The sequence below is a fragment of the Protopterus annectens genome, chromosome 2.part0, assembly GCF_019279795.1.
Source record: "Protopterus annectens isolate FY-2018-M chromosome 2.part0, PAN1.0, whole genome shotgun sequence".
NCBI classification, from domain to species: domain Eukaryota; kingdom Metazoa; phylum Chordata; order Ceratodontiformes; family Protopteridae; genus Protopterus; species Protopterus annectens.
The window spans coordinates 1,968,047,856-1,968,064,328 of NC_056728.1; the positions used below are offsets into that span (position 1 = coordinate 1,968,047,856).

At 43.4% G+C, this 16,473-nt stretch overlaps 1 protein-coding gene across 1 annotated transcript in view; it reads right to left on the reverse strand.

Moving 5' to 3' along the window:
- Positions 1 to 16,473, reverse strand: part of KANSL1 (KAT8 regulatory NSL complex subunit 1) — a 1,638,220-nt gene that overhangs the window by 544,712 nt on the left and 1,077,035 nt on the right. The gene's annotated exons all lie outside the window — the stretch shown is intronic.

A 16,473-nucleotide genomic window follows, 5' to 3' on the forward strand; every position in this document is an offset into this window, starting at 1 on the left:
GAAACTGCTTGAACAAAGGATGCGAAAACAAAGGTGGGTCACAATCATAGTGTGCTGAAATGGCTGCAGCATGAATCTTAATGGAAGAGAAGGACAAACCTTTGTCCAATAACTCAGTAAGATATTGAAGAGCCACACTCAAATTAGGTTCAGAAATCTCCAAATTCTTTGCTGTACTCCAAAATAAAAATCTCTTCCATTTTTCTGCGTACACCTTCCTTGTACTAGGTCTTCTAGCTTCCATAATCACATTTAAAACTTGTTGAGGAAGTTGAGACCTGCTGTGCTTCAAGAGAGAATATGCCAGGCTGTTAGATGAAGAGAGTGAAGCTTGACATTGAGCAGATGACCATCCTTCTGAGATAACAGATGAGGAATCAGAGGTAAAGGCCATGGAGGCTTCTTTACCAGACTCCGTAGTAGTGGATACCAGTGTTGCCGAGGCCAATCTGGAGCTATCAAAATCATCCTTGGCCTGTCTTGTCTGACCTTTAATAATACCTTTGGAAGAAGAGGCAGAGGTGGAAAGGCATAGACATGAAGGTTTTTCCAACTGAAAGACAGAGCATCCACTTTCCAAGCTGTGTGATGAAACCCCTTTGTGCAATACTTTGGCAGCTGGTGGTTTAGTGGAGAAGCGAACAGATCTATGTCTGGAGTTCCCCATGACACTGTCAATTTCTGAAATACATGAAGATCCAGTTTCCACTGTGGGGATCCATGATTTGTCTGCTTAACACATCTGCTAGGGAGTTCTGTGCTCCTGGCAGAAACCTTGCCTGAAGAGTTAGTTGCAGGCTTAGCAGTCTCCCATAAAATCATTGCTTGCCTGCATAGAGGATAAGAATGTGTTCCCCCTTGCTTGTTGATGTACCACATAACAGTTGTGTTGTCTGTTAGAATCAACACCTGCCCTGGAAGAAGTAACTCCTTGAAAGCCATCAATGCAAACTGGACTGCTAACATCTCCTTCATGTTGATATGTAGATGCTGTAGTCTGGCAGGCCACTTGTCTTGTATCCACCTTCCATTTAGATGAGCTCCCGAAGCAATGTCCGAGGCATCTGTCGTTAAAATCTGACTCGCCTCTGGCGGGTCACAGAGAGTCCCTTGTTTAGGTGACATTCCTGAGCCCACCACAAGAATTCCTTTTGAAGGCAAGGTATTATTTGAATGACAGTGTCCAAATCCTGGCAGTGCTGTGTCCATACATTTTTGAGATACCATTGCAGCTTCCTCATATGCAGTTTGGCATTGGGAAGCACCAGAATACAAGATGCCATGAACCCTAATGCTTGAAGGACTGTCCTTGCAGTCAGCACGGACTGATGAGATAGTTGATGGAAGTAAAGTGACAGACTCTTGTTTGTCCGGGGTTAAAAAGGCCATCTGGGCTGCTGTATTCAGTCTCACACCCAGAAAGCACATGTCTTGAGAGGGTACTAGACTGGACTTTATTTCGTTCACAGAATACCCTAGGCATCTTAGCACTGCTATGACATATTCCAGATGCCGTAGAAGGTCTTCCTTTTCTTGAGCCAGAATCAGGCAGTCGTCCAAGTAAGGATAGATTTGAATTCCTTGAAGCCTGAAGTAAGCTATCACTGGAGCCAGAACCTTTGTGAATACTCTAGTAGATAAGCCAAAGGGCAATGCAGAGAACTGATAATGAAAATCTCCAGTTCGAAACCGCAGATACTTTCTGCAACCTAGTCTTATAGGCACATGAAGGTAAGCTTCCTTGAGATCTAAAGTTACCATCCAGTGATCTTTGCCCAGCAGAGGTAAAAGTTGTTGTAACGTCAACATCTTGAACTTGGGAATGTCCAGATAAGTGTTGAGGATAGATAAATCCAAAATTGGTCTCCACGTGTTCCCCTTCTTTGGTACTAGGAACAGGCGAGAATAAAATCCTAAGCCCCTTTCTGATACAGGGACTGGCTGAATGGCCCCTATCTGGAGTAACTGAGAAATTTGCTTGTGAGCCTCTTTTCTTTGTGGAGGAGGAACGTCTGGCATGCCTTTGAAAGGGGGCATTGTGTGGAAATAAAATCGGTAACCATGATGAATGATATCCAGCACCCATCTGTCTTGAGTGATTAAATCCCAATTTTCTTTGAAAAGAGACAGTCTTCCTCCCAAAGGAGCTGCCAGACGAGAATCCACTGGCAGCTGAAAAGGCAGGTCATTGGGTCTGCTTACGAAAGGACTGACCCCTGCCCTCACCAGAAGTCTGAGCAGGTGAACTCCCTGATCTAGGCCTAAAAGAACCTTGAGCCCTGCCCCTACCACGTCTAGACCTACCCCTAGACTGGGAATCATAAGCAGGATATGTCCACCCCTTAGCAGGCCAATTTCTACTAAACTTCGGAGGCTGCACCTGCAAAAAATCTTTAACAGACTGCATAGACTTAGCTTTGTCCTCCATTTTCTTTAAAACTGCTTCCACAGGCGGTCCAAACAACACATCAGACTGTAAAGGAGCATCCAAAATCCTTGTCTTAACATGCTCAGCTAAATTCTGATCCTTCAACCAGGCATGTCTGCGAAGAACAGAACTAGTAGCAGCCACCCTCGAGGAGGCCTGAACAGCATCAAAACCACACTGCAAAGAATGCTTACCCACTTGTTCAGACACATGAACCAAATCCAGCAATTCTTTACACTCAATACCTTCCGCCAAAGCATCCACCTTAGATTTCAATTGTGAAAGGAGATAATTTTGATATTTTAGCATGTGAAACTGACAATTCAACGCCTCATGGCTAGAGTGGAAGAAGTATACACTTTCTTACCCCACCTATCCAAAGCCCTTGCCTCTTTATCAGAGGGTACAGGATTTTTAACCACAGAAGCTTTAACACCTTTAGGCCCCTGTGAAACAGTTTCTGGGTCGCCCTAGGACTCAAACAAATACTTATGAGCTTGGCACCCTATAATACCTATCAGGCTTAACAGGAGCAGGAGGCAAGGAGTCAGGGTTCAGGGAAGCCTCTGCAAAACATCCTCCACCACATTCAACACAGGAGGAATAGCTAAGGGCCTATGCTGGGGCAAAACAAGAATTCCAAGCCTTTTCCTGGAATCAGAGTAATCCTGGCCTTCCCATTTAAAGTGCTCCCTCATGGAGTGTAGAGTCTCTGAAAATGAAAAATCCTCAGGAGGAGAAGCTGTAGGAGTGGAATCATCCACATCAGAATCAGAATAAGTAGGATACTCCTGTAAGTCTTCCACAGAAGACTCTGAAGCCCTCATGAACACTGTACAAAACTATCAAACTCCTGTTCCCCCCTAGCCCTCTTATCAGGCGGGGCATAGAACCTCTAATCATAGTAATCAAATCTTCTGCCATTTTAAGCATATGTTTCTTAGGCACAGAGCCCGAAATGCTAGGAGAAGCCCCCACAGAAGCTGAACTTGGCCTACCTCTAAAAGAAGCTTTGGCAACAGAAGGAGAGGCTCTAACTACCTTGGGAAGAGAGGGAAGAACAGTTACCTGAGAAGCCCCCTCAGCCTGGCCTACCTCCTGAGAGGGCACATCCTGTAACAATAAAGTATCTGCCTGAGACTCCATGGAAACTCCTGGCAAAACCTCTGGCTCCACTGAGCCTTCTAAAGAATCGACGTCCGGGACTGCCGGTTCATCAACCCTAGGCTTCACTGTTTTGTCCTTGCGCTTCTTGGATGAAGCGGGCGTCGGAGCATCCGACGGCATATTATAATTGCAACGCTTCCCAAACACTAACCTAGCACAATCTAGCCTCCTCTTAATAGTGCGTTTGTTAAATCTAGCACAAGAGCGGCAACCAACAACGTCGTGCTCAGGCCCTAAACAAGGTATACACAATGTATGATAATCCCTATGCGGTATCTGCTTCCCACAAGAAATACAGTTATTCACTTTTTCTGACATCCGGTTAAATACTGAGGCAAGAAAAAACCAAAATGATCCCCAACGGGGTACTTAGCCAACTCTGTTTCGGTCTGAAACTCCGGTTTCGGAAATATCTCAGAACGCCAACCTGCACTCGCAAAATTGCTTCTGCATCGGACCATGCGGCAAAAAAGACTGAGGATATGACGTCGGTCATGCGCATTAGTACCCTGACGTACTGACGTCAGTCTAAGGCGCCATGACCGACGTCAGCCTTATACTCTGGTATTCGGGCCGACTGGACGCGGACTATACCCAATAGTCAGGACTGCAGCAATGGAAGACGAAGAACATCATCCTGGACTTCTTGTCAGGGGATGCAGCGTTGCACTTTTACATGAAAGCTTTTTCTTTAAAGCAACTGCAATGGGAAATTTACTCCAATATTCTCAGTCCTTGGAAGGCCAGATGATCCTGTTCCTCTGGAAAGGTGCCACTGTTATCAGATTCTCTCAAAACTGTTTAGGAAGAGACCATGTCATGAGCAGAGGGATCACCAGAGTTGCACTGACTGGAAAGCCTCCTGCAGTATATTTTCCTTGGGGGAGATGAGATTAATAGGTCATACCTCCCTCTGATGTATTAACTGCTGCAGCTCCCTAACCCTGAGGTCACCACTAGGTGGCACCCTCTCCAAGTTTTTTCTCCCCCCTCAGCTTGCCTGCTACCTCAACTATTCATCTTTTGTTATCCTCTGGCCCAAGCTTCATGGTTAAATATTCTCCACTTCTTCTCTGTGACTACTCTAGTACACTCCACTTCATCCTGCTATTATATTTTACTGAATAACCCCCCACCTACACTTATCCCACTTCTACCCTATTGCTCTTTACTTACCTCTTTTACTACTCTACCTTACAGCATACACTCTTTTACTGATAGTTTTTCTCAACATTCCGTCCTCTCTTCTCTCTACCCACTCCGTTCGCCCTGTGGGGTCACTCCGCTCCCTCCCCCCAATTCCCACCCACCCCCAGGGGTCCTACTCATACTTTCTAACCACACCTCTTCCTCTACCCGGTTCCTATTTCCCATTGGCCAATTTCTCTTTCATTTCCCATCTCTAACCATTCTCCTCTTTACTCACCCCACCCTATCACTACACACTCCCACCCTTTTCATTTCCCTCCCTACCTATTCACAACATATAACTAAATCTTTCCAAATGGCCTATTCAACTATCCCTTTTCAAATTAGACTCTGCTTCATTCTTTTACTACCACCATTACTAACCTTTACATATTCTCTCCTCATATGAGCACCCATTATAGCCACAAACTACCCCAAACAACAAACCAACTCCCAATCCGTACCACACCTATATAACCATGCAAACATAACATACTCACCTAGCTACCTACTATCAAAGTATCATAGAACACTACACATTAAATATAATACACAATATTTTAAAATACTTATTTCTCTACAGCAAACTCCCTATCCCAAACCATCTAGTACAACTTCTCAGTACAGGATGGTGATATTCATCCTAACCCAGGTCCAACTGCAACCCCTATCACTCTTCATTACCTTAATGAATCTATCAATTCTCCCCTTGCAAGACCTTCTAACTCCTACTGGCTCATCTTAACATACGTAGCATTAACAACAAAATAACTCAACTCCATGCTCTTCTAGAAGTGTACGCCTTTGACTATTTGCCTAACTGAAACATAGCTAAAACCTGCCATCAAAGATAATAAAATGAAATTATCCCACCTGGATATAATATCCTAAGGCTTGACATAGTAGCTAAGAAAGGTGGTGGTGTGACTATTCTATTTAAATCAGGCTTTCAATTAACCACTTACAACTGTAACATACCTCTGGACTCCAAAACAGAAATTCTCATTGCTAAGCTTGAACTTAATGCTAAATCAATCTATATTATCTGTATGCCTCTGCCCCCTGGAAATAACATAGCCACCTTGGAAAATATCCTCTGCTGGCTATCCCAACACCTGCCTCAAGAAACCATTATCCTAGGTGATATGAATTTAGACTGGAAAACCTATTGTAGTAGCCTCCCTACCACTCACATAAACCTATATGGTTTCTCCCAGACCATTACCTCCCCCACCAGAATAAATAAATTTAAGAAAGCTAACATACTATATTGGATTCTCACTAACAATCATACTCACTACTATGACTCTGGAACCCTCCCTGATGACACCAGTGATCACTCACTCACCTATATCATTAGACATAAAGCCAACACCCCTACCCCAACCTCTACCAGACATATTAGATCCAAAAAGAAATTTAACCCCGATCTACTCAAAATTGAACTTAGAGCTTGCAACTGGGCTCCTTAAAACATCTTCCTTTAGATGAAGCCGTTAACTTCTTTAACTCTACCTTCCTTGCCATTCTTAATCACCATGCTCCAACCAGATCTATCAGAATTAAGGCCAAGCCTGCCCCATGGCTTTCCAGCAAAACCAAACACAAAATTAACATCAGAAATAAATACTGGGCCAAATGGAGAATGACAAAAAACACCACTGACCAACTAACATTTAAGACAGCTAAGAAATAACACTAAAGGCCATACTCTCTGATAAACAAAACTACTACTTTCAATATCAACAACCTAATCACAACAACCCACCAAAATTCTGGGCCAGCATCAAGCAATTACTCCACCCAGGTCAATCTACTATACCAAACCCTCAAAATACAGACCTGAATAATCCAATCCATACAGCTAATACCCTTCAATACCTTTTTTACAGATACTATCCAATTACTAGCCAGTCAACTATCACCCAATACCTTCACAATACCCTCATACTCCTCACCCCCTTTTCATTTCAAACCCGTTACAACCTCATTTATTCAAACCCTTTTGAATAAAGTGAAACCATGCTCTCCTTCTGCAGACCTACTGCCTTCTGAATATCTACAGATATCATCCAAGGCCATAGCCTACCCTATTTCCATATTGATCAATAGATCAATTACTGAAGGTTACATCCCCACCTTAGGGAAAGTCTCTCATATAATCCCCCTACATAAAGGAGGACATTCCACGGTAATATCAAACTATCGCCCCATTGCCCTACTTTCTCCCCCTAGCTAAAATTATGGAGAAGTGTATCCATAAGCAACTACTCCACCGTCTAATTGAAAATAACTTACTTTCCCAACTGTCAACATGGTTTCAGACCCTCGCACAGCACTACCACTGCCTTAGTCTGTCACTGACTGTATTAACAGGCACCGAAACCTGAATAACCTTTCTTCTGCTCTATTCATCGACCTGTCCAAAGCATTCGACATGGTAAACAACCAAATTCTCTTAAACATCCTGAAATCTGTCATTAGACCCACTTTACATAAAATGGTTCCAATCCTACATTGGCAACCGACAGCAAGCAGTACTTTGGCAAAACACTATCCACCCTTCTACCTGTTACCTTAGGAGTCCCTCAGGGGTCCATACTTGGATCTCTTCTCTATTTATTAATGACCTTCAACTAGCTATCCCACAAGCCAATTGCATACAATATGCTGATGACTCAACACTATTATGTTCAGCTACATCATCCCATGACCTTCATGCTCTCACCCAAAAAGTATTCAACATAGTTGAACAATGGTTCACTCAGCATTGCCTCCTCTTGAACCCTAAAAAAAAAACAAACTCCTCTTCACGCCTACTCATAAGTCCTCCCCCTCTTCAATTCTCAGTAACATCTACCAACGACAATATTATATCTCCTGACTCTACCACCAAACTACTTGGTGTCACCATCGATAATAATCTGAGCTTTGACATCCACATCAATAATACTAGAAAGACTGTTAATAAACAAATTGGTACCCTCTATAGGATAAAACCCTTCCTTTCCCCCACTGCTAAAACTACTATTGCCCGCACACATTTGCTTTCTACACTCCTTTATGCCTCTCCCATTTTTACTAATCTCTCCAAGAATAACCTCAACAAATTGGAAATGGCCTATAATAACATAGCACAATTTGCTACAAGCAACCCATTCCGAACCCATCACTGCATTAACCTAAAACAGCTAGGATGGTTAGAACTACAACACCTGATTAAATTTCACCAACTCACCCTTGCCCACAACATTCTTTATAAACCTTCTAATACTCCCAAGTTTATCTACCCTAATCACCCCCTATACAAATCTAAAGTCCTTATGCTCATCTCAAAAACTACTAGTCCATACCACTAAACCTAACAGAGCTGGGGATTCCCTTTTCTCCAATTCTGTAAGTAAATCCTGGAAAATTCTCTCCCTTGTGACCTCTCCTCACTCACCTCATCTCTCTTTAAAAATAGACAAACTTCTTCTCAAAACTCACCGGCTATGCCCCTGTTCAAAACCAGACTAGTCATCTATCTCTACTAATTTGTCTAACCTATCCAGTGCTTACTAGCCTCTGCTACTTTTTTCCATCTTATCATATTTTTCTTATCTACCCCTTTTCTTTTTTTATATCCCCTTTTTACTTTCTCTTAAGTAACTCCTTTGCTACATTACTATTCACCTAACTTCCTTTGTTTACCTCTGACTTGACTTGTCGCCATACCTGAAATTTCACTTTTATGATTTTTGTCCTTAATAATATATCCTGTTACAAACTCTGTACCATTAATTACTTGATACCATTGTTGATTATTTTTATTTCCTTTTTGAAAGTTGCTATTTTTATTAGTATATTGATATTTTTTTTGTGTTTGTTTGAACTTGTACTATTGTATTTAAGACCATGTCTTGGAGCTCATCTCCCCGGGCCTCTACTGAAAAAGGACATGTATTCAGGTAGACTAGCCCGGTCAACAAATGTAAAATAAAATAAATCAGGAGATTTTTTTTTTTTGCTGGGGGGAGGGGGGGTTCTCCATCACCCAAAGCAGCATCTAGGGTGAGGAACTCTGAACAGACCACCAGACATCACTTTTCCCCATGTCCTTTTAGGCCCAAGTCTAAGTGTGCGAAAGGGAATCAACCCAGATGAAGACACGGTCAAGGCATCAAAATGAGAGTTAACAGTGTTGGTGCTGGCTTTGTGGGGATACCTACCCTAGAGACTGTGCATACTGCTTCTGATCTCTCAGTGAAGAATACTGGAAAAGTACAGCTGTGTACACTTATCATAAATGTAGATGTTCGAGTGTATTCACTGTTGCAGTCATTACATTTGGGTAATCCTGCTGGCAGGTTGCCCTCAGTCGGTCTGAATTCCTAAGTCCTGGGTCCTGCGTCGGCTGCTGTCACCCCTTCCCTGACATCAGGTCGTCAGGGGGTATAAGATGTAGCAGACACCATTTTCTTTAGTTTTTCTTGCCCCAGATGTCAGGTGCCCCTAAAAGGGTAGCCAATATATATATATATATATATATATATATATATATATATATATATATATATATATATATATATATATATATCTATCTATATATATCTATCTATATATATCTATCTATATATATCTATCTATATATCTATCTATATCTATATATATATATATATATATAAATACACGCACCAATATAAACTTTACCTTCATCTACAAGCAAATACACCATATAGGTTCCATCAGAAGAAAGGGGGATGGCGGGTGGGTAACCCGGACTGCAACAGTGAATACACTCTAACATCTACATTTATGTTAAGTGTACACAACTGTACTATGTTCTTCGTGTTTCAATGTTGTAGTCATTACATTTGGGTAGAGTCCCAAAGCTATGGATGGGAGGATGGAGCTAAACAGCATTAGGAGCGGCTATGAGGCCCTGCAGAACTGCAGTGGCAAAGCCTGCCCTGGATTTAGAGTAGATGGTGCTTTGTAAAGGTGTGCACTGAACTCCAAGTAGCAGCCTCTAAAATGTCTTGGGTGGGGACGCCCCTGAGAAAAGCTGCTGAAGTGGCTGCAGCTCTGGTTGAATGTGGCCTAATGCCCTTAGGCACTGGCTTGCCATGGTGTAAGTAGCTGAAACAAATGCAGTGGCCTATCCACTTTGAAATAGTCTGCTTTGAGATAGCCTTTCCTTGTGATCCTGCAGCATATGCCACTAGTAATTGCTCTGTCTTTCTGAAAACTTTGGTTCTGTCCAAGTAGAATCTAAGCTGTGTACGTCCAAAGAATGCAGAATTCTCTCCCCCTTGTTCTGTAGATTTGGATAAAACGCTGGCAGATGAATAGTTTGGTTAAGAGCCACAATGGACACCACCTTAGGCATAAATGTTGGGTTTGTCCTCAGAGAGACCCTGTCTGGATAAAAAATGATAAAAGGTTCCACAGCCATGAGTGCCTGTAGCCCTGAAATTCGTCTTGCAGAAGTTATTGCTAGGAGCAGAGCTGTTTTCCAAGATAAAAACTTTATATCAGCAGTAGTAGCTGGCTCAAAAGGAGGCAGGGTGAGTTTTTCCAAGACATAGTTGAGGTCCCGAGCAGGCATTGGTGATCTCCTTGGAGGCCTTAAATTTTGGGCTCCTCTGAGGTACTTATTTTAATAAGGGATGAGAAAAGATTAGTGGCTCTGTATTGTAATGAGCCGAAATGGCAGATGCATGAATTTTAATAGATGAAAAAGATGGGCCTTTGTCCAGTATCTCAGTCAAGTACTGCAAAATCTGAGGAATATTTGGCACAGCTGTATCAGTTCCTTGTGCCTGGTTCCAAGCACAGAATCTCTTCCATTTTCCAGCATAAGATTTTCTAGTACTATGCCTTCTGGCCTCCAAATGACATCCATCACAGCTTTACTGAGAGGTGTGCTTTGCACGACTACATTATCCGCCATGTTGCCAGGTTTAAAGTCCTGAGTTGGCTGTGCAGGATCTGATTGTTTTGCTGGGACAGCAGATGAGATATCTGAAGTAAGGTCCAAGCTGGGCACGGAGACAAGTTCTTTAGTATTGGAAACCAGTACTGGCGGGGCCAGTCTGGAGCAATCAGTATAAGTTTTGGCTTCTCCTGTCTGACCTTTAGGAGTACCTTGGGGAGGAGAGGCAGCGGGGGAAATGCATGTACTGAAAGGTTTGTCCAGCTGAAAAATAGGGCGTCCACTTTCCATGCTTGTCTGTGATAAGTCCTTTTGCAGAATCTTTTTAGTTGGTAGTTGTGAAGGGAGGCAAATAGATCTATGTCCAGGCATCCCCATTTCCTTGTTATGCTGAAGACTTGTGGATCCAGCTGCCACTTGTGGGGATCCATGAGGTTTCTGCTTAGTTTGTCTGCCAGAGTAGCTTTCCTTCCTGGCAGGAATTGTGCCTGCAGATGTACTTGGTGAGTTAATGCTGTGTCCCACCAAAGCCATGGCTAGTCTGCAAAGGGGAGTAAGAATGTGTGCCCCCCCTGCTTGTTTATATACCACATGACCATGGTGTTGTTGGTCTTTATCAGTAGTTGTCCCGAATGAAGTAGGTCCTTGAAGGCTGTCAGAGCATTCTGAACAGCTAGCATCTCTTTTTGATTGATATGTAGATGCATTTGGGTTGAGGACCATGTGCCCTGAATGCATCTTCCTGCCATACGGGCCGCCCCCCAGGCATAATCTAATGCATTCATTGTTAGTCTGCCTGGCTGGGGGTAATGTGAATGGCTGTCCCTTGTTTTGGTGACAAGCCTTTGCCCACCATCGAAACTCCTGCTGAAGGCAAGGAATGAGAGTAATCATAGTTCCCAGGCTGTGGCAATGTTGAGTCCAAACATTTAGGTACCACTGAAGTTCCCTCATATGCAGTCTTGCACATGGAATTAGTAGGATGCCACCCAAAGCCTGCAGAATTTTTCTTGCAGATAACTGGGCCTTTGTTGCCAACATTTTGAAATAGGTAGTCAGTTGCCTTTGTCTGACGTGAGATAAGCCATCTGGGCAGTTGTATTTGAGCTTGCACCCAGGAATATTATCTCGTGAGAGGGTACTAGTTTTGATTTCTTTCTGATGACTGTGAACCCTAGGCATGTTAGAAGTCTTTTCACAAACACCAGATGCTGTAAAAGAATGTCCTTGTACTCTGCTTGAAATAGACAGTCGTCCAAGAAAGGATATATTTGTATTCCTCTGTCTGCAGAATGCAATTACTGGTGCCAGGCACTTTGTAAAGACCCTGGGCACAATAGATAAGCCAAAGGGCAGTGCAGAGAATTGGTAATGCATTGAGCCAGCCTTGAATCTGAGGTATCTTCTGCATAATTGAGTGGGACATGCGGGTATGCCTCTTTTAGGTCTAGAGTCACCAGCCAAGCTTTCTTGCCCAGCATGGGCAGAAGCTGCTGCAAAGTCATCATCTTGAATTTTGGTATATCCAGGAATGTGTTCAGAATAGATAGGTCCAGTATTGGTCTCCAGGTCTTGTCCTTTCTGGGTACCAAGAAAGGTACAGTTGTATACCTACCATAAATGTAGATGTTCGAGTGCATTCACTGTTGCAGTCATTACAGTTGGGTTATCCTGCTGGCAGGCGACCAGCAGTAGGCCTGAATTCCAAAGTCCTGGTACGGCGTCGGTTGCTGTCGCCTCTTCCCTGACGTCAGTGTGCCAGGGGTATAAAAGATGCAGCAGACGCCATTTTCTTCAGTTTTTCTTGCCCCAGATGTCAGGTGCCCCCAAAAGGGTAGGCTAAAATTTATGCCAATAAAAAAGCATGCACAACATAAACATTAACTTCATCTACAAGCAAATACACCACATAGCTTGTATAGAATAGAGAATTAGAGATTAGTCCCAGCAATGAAAGGGGGATGGTGGGAGGGTAACCCAGACTGCAACAGTGAATACACTCGAACATCTACATTTATGGTAGGTACACAACTGTACTATGTTCATAGTGTTTCACTGTTGCAGTCATTACAGTTGGGTTGAATCCCAAAGCTGAGGTTGGGTGGCTGGGCCTAAATAGAATTAGGAGTGGCTATGAGGCCCTGCAGAACTGCAGTGGCAAAGCCTGCTCTGGATTTAGAGTAAAGAGGTAGGTGGTAGTGCTTTGTGAAAGTGTGCAGTGAAGTCCAAGTTGCAGCCTCCAAAATGTCCCTGGTTGGTACTCCTCTGAGGAAGGCTGCTTATGTGGCTGCTGCCCTGGTTGAATGTGGTCTAATGCCCTTAGGCACCGATTTGCCATGTTGTGAATAGCAGAAACGAATGCAGTGGCCTATCCATTTTGAAATAGTCTGCTTTGAAATAGCTTTTCCTTGTGATCCTGCAGCATATGCCACTAAGAGTTGCTCAGTCTTTCTGAACGCTTTAGTTCTGTCAAAGTAGAAGCGTAGCTGTCTGTGTATGTCCAAAGAATGCTGGGTTTGGGTAAAAGGTAGGCAAATGAATGGTTTAGTTAAGAGCCAAGCTGGACACTACCTTAGGCATAAATGTTGGGTTTGTCCTTAGAGAAACCCTGTCTGGATGTATTATAAAAGGTTCCACAGCCATTAGTGCCTATAACTCTTAAGACTATCCCAGCCAAAGTTATTGCTAGGAACAGAGCTGTTTTCCACGATAAGAATTTTATCTCAGCTATATTGGCTGGCTCAAAAGGAGGCAGTGCGAGTTTTTCCAAAACAAAATTGAGGTCCCATGCAGGTATTGGTGCTCTCCTTGGAGGTCTTATGTTTTTGGCTCCTCTGAGGTACTGCCTTAGTAGTGGATATGAAACAATAGGTGGCTCTGCATTATAATGAGCTGAAATGGCAGAGGCATGGACTTTATGGATGAAAAGGATAGGCCTTTGTCCAGCATCTCAGTTAGGTATTGTAAAATCTGAGAAATATTTGGTACCAGCATGTCAATTCCCTGTGCCTGGTTCCAAGCACAGAATCTCTTCCATTTTGCTGCACAAGATTTTCTGGTGCTGGGCCTCCTGGCTTCCAAAATGACATCCATAACTGCTTTAGAGAGGGGTGTGCTCTGAATGGATACATTATCGCCATGCTGTCAGATTTAGGGTTCTGAGTTGGTTGTGCAGGATCGGATTGTTTTGTTGGGTCAGTAAGTGAGGAATTTGAGGCAATGTCCAGGCTGGGCCTTGAGACAAGCTCTTTAGGATTGGGTACCAGTGCTGGCGGGGCCAGTCTGGGGCAATCAGTATCATTTTTGGCTTCTCTTGTCTGCCCTTTAGGGAGTACCTTGGGGAGGAGAGGCAGAGGAGGAAAGGCATATACTGTAAGAGTTTTCCAGCTGAATGATAGAGCATCCACTTTCCATTCTTGCTTGTGATAAGTCCTTGTGCAGAATATCTCTGTAGTTGGTAGTTGTGAGGGGAGGCAAATAGATCTATGTCTGGGCATCCCCATTCCTTTATCATGCTGAAGATTTGTGGATTTATTTTCCACTCGTGAGGATCCATAAGGTTTCTGCTTGGTTCGTCTGCCAGAGTATTTGTCTTTCCTGGCGGAATTGTGCTTGCAGGTGTACTTGATAAGTCAATGCTGTGTTCCACAAAGTCATGGCTGGTCTGCAGAGGGGGTAGAAATGTGTGCCTCCCTGCTTATGTACCACACGGCTGTAGTATTGTCCGTCTTTATCAGCAGTCGTCCTGGATGAAGTAGATCCTTGAAGGCTGTCAGGGCACTCTGAACAGCCAGCATCTCTTTTTGATTGATATGAAGATACATCTGGCTTGTGGGCCATGTGCCCTGAATACATTTTCCTTCTATGTGGGCCCCCCCAGGCATAATCTGATGCATCTGTTAGTGCTTGCCTGGATGTGGGTAAGGTGAATGGCTGTCCCTTGTTGAGGTGACAGGCTTATGCCCACCATCGAAACTCCTGTTGCAGGCAGGGAATGAATGAAATCAATTTTTCCAGGCTGTGGCAATGTTGAGTCCAAACACTTTTCAGATACCATTGTAGTTTCCTCATACGCAGTCTTGCATATGGAATTAACAGAATGCAGGATGCCATTAAAGCCCAAAGCCTGCAGAATTTTTCTTGCAGATAACTGGGTTTTTGTTGCCAACATTTCGAAGTAAGACGTCAGTTGCCTTTGTTTGTCTGGCGTGAGTTAAGCCATCTGGGCAGATGTATTTAAGCTTGCACCCAGGAATATCATCTCTTGTGAGGGTACTAGCTTTGATTTCTTTTCGTTTACTGTGTACCCTAGGCAAATTAGCAATCTTTTTATAAACGCCAGATGACTTAGTAAAATGTCCTTGTTCTCTGCTTGAATAAGGCAGTCGTCCAAGTAGGGATATATTTGAATTCCTCTGTCTGCAAAAAGCAATTACTGGCGCCAGGCATTTTGTGAAGACCCTGGGCGCAGTAGATAAGCCAAAGGGCAGTGCAGAGAATTGGTAGTGCATTGATCCAGCTATGAATATGAGGTATCTTCTTGTAAGACTGTCTGACTGGGACATGCAGGTATGCCTCTTTTAGGTCCAAACTTACACGCCAAGCTTTCTTACCCAGCATGGGCAGAAGTTGTTGCAGAGTCAACATTTTGAATTTTGGAACATCCAGAAAAGTGTTTAGAATAGACAGGTCCAGTATTGGTCTCCAGGCTTTGTCCTTTCTGGGCACCAGGAAAAGTCGTGAGTAAAGTCCTTGTCCCTGCTCCTGTAGTGCAACTCGCTGAATGGCCCCCATGTCCATGAGGGATGAAACTTGTTTTTGTGCCTCTGCCCATTGATTGTGTGGCAGGTCTGGCATGCCTCTTGCCTTTGGCAGGGTGTGAAAATGGAACCTGTAGCCCTGAGACACTATTCAAAATCCATTTGTCCTGGGTGATAATGTGCCAGTTTTGTGAAAAAAGTGCTAGTTTTCCCCCCTAAGGGAGCTTCCAAAAGATAAGTGCTTGGTACTGGTAGAGGAAAGTCATTGGAACTGTTTCCTATAAGGTTGAGATTTGTCTTCTCTGCTTTTGGAGGGAGAAGCACCCCATTGCTTAGGCCTGTATGAGCCTTGAGGCTGGGATCTGCCTCTAGGGCGTCTGTATCTGCCTCTTTGTGGCCTGTCTGACACTGGAAAGGACCAATTTTTTGAAGGCCAGTTCCTACTAAATCTGGGAGGCTGTACCTGTAAGAAATCCTTACCTGTCTGCATAGATTTCGCTTTATCTTCCATTTTCTTCAACACCTCTTCTACTTTAACACCAAACAAAGTATCATGCTGTAATGGAGCATCCAATAATTTTGCTTTAACATGATCGGGCAGACTCTGTTCCTTTAACCAAGCATGCCTCCTAATCACAGAACCTGTTACAGCAGCCCTACAAGAGGCCTGCAAAGAATCAAAACCACATTGCAAAGTATGTTTTCCTACTTGTTCAGCTGCATGCAATAAATCCTGCATTTCCTTGTTTTCTGTACATTCAGAGTTAGACAACATTTTCTGTTTCAATAGTGATATTAAGTATTGCTGATATTTAAGCATATGAAATTGACAATTTAAGGCCCTTACAGCCAAAGTAGCAGAAGTATAAACTTTTTCCCCCCATCTGTCCAGTGCTCTTGAATCTCTATCAGGAAAGACAGAGTTTTTAGCAGTGGAAGCTTTGACACCCTTAGGACCCTGAGATAAGGTTTCTGGGTCAGCAGCAGGGTTTTTATATAGAAATTTATGGGAA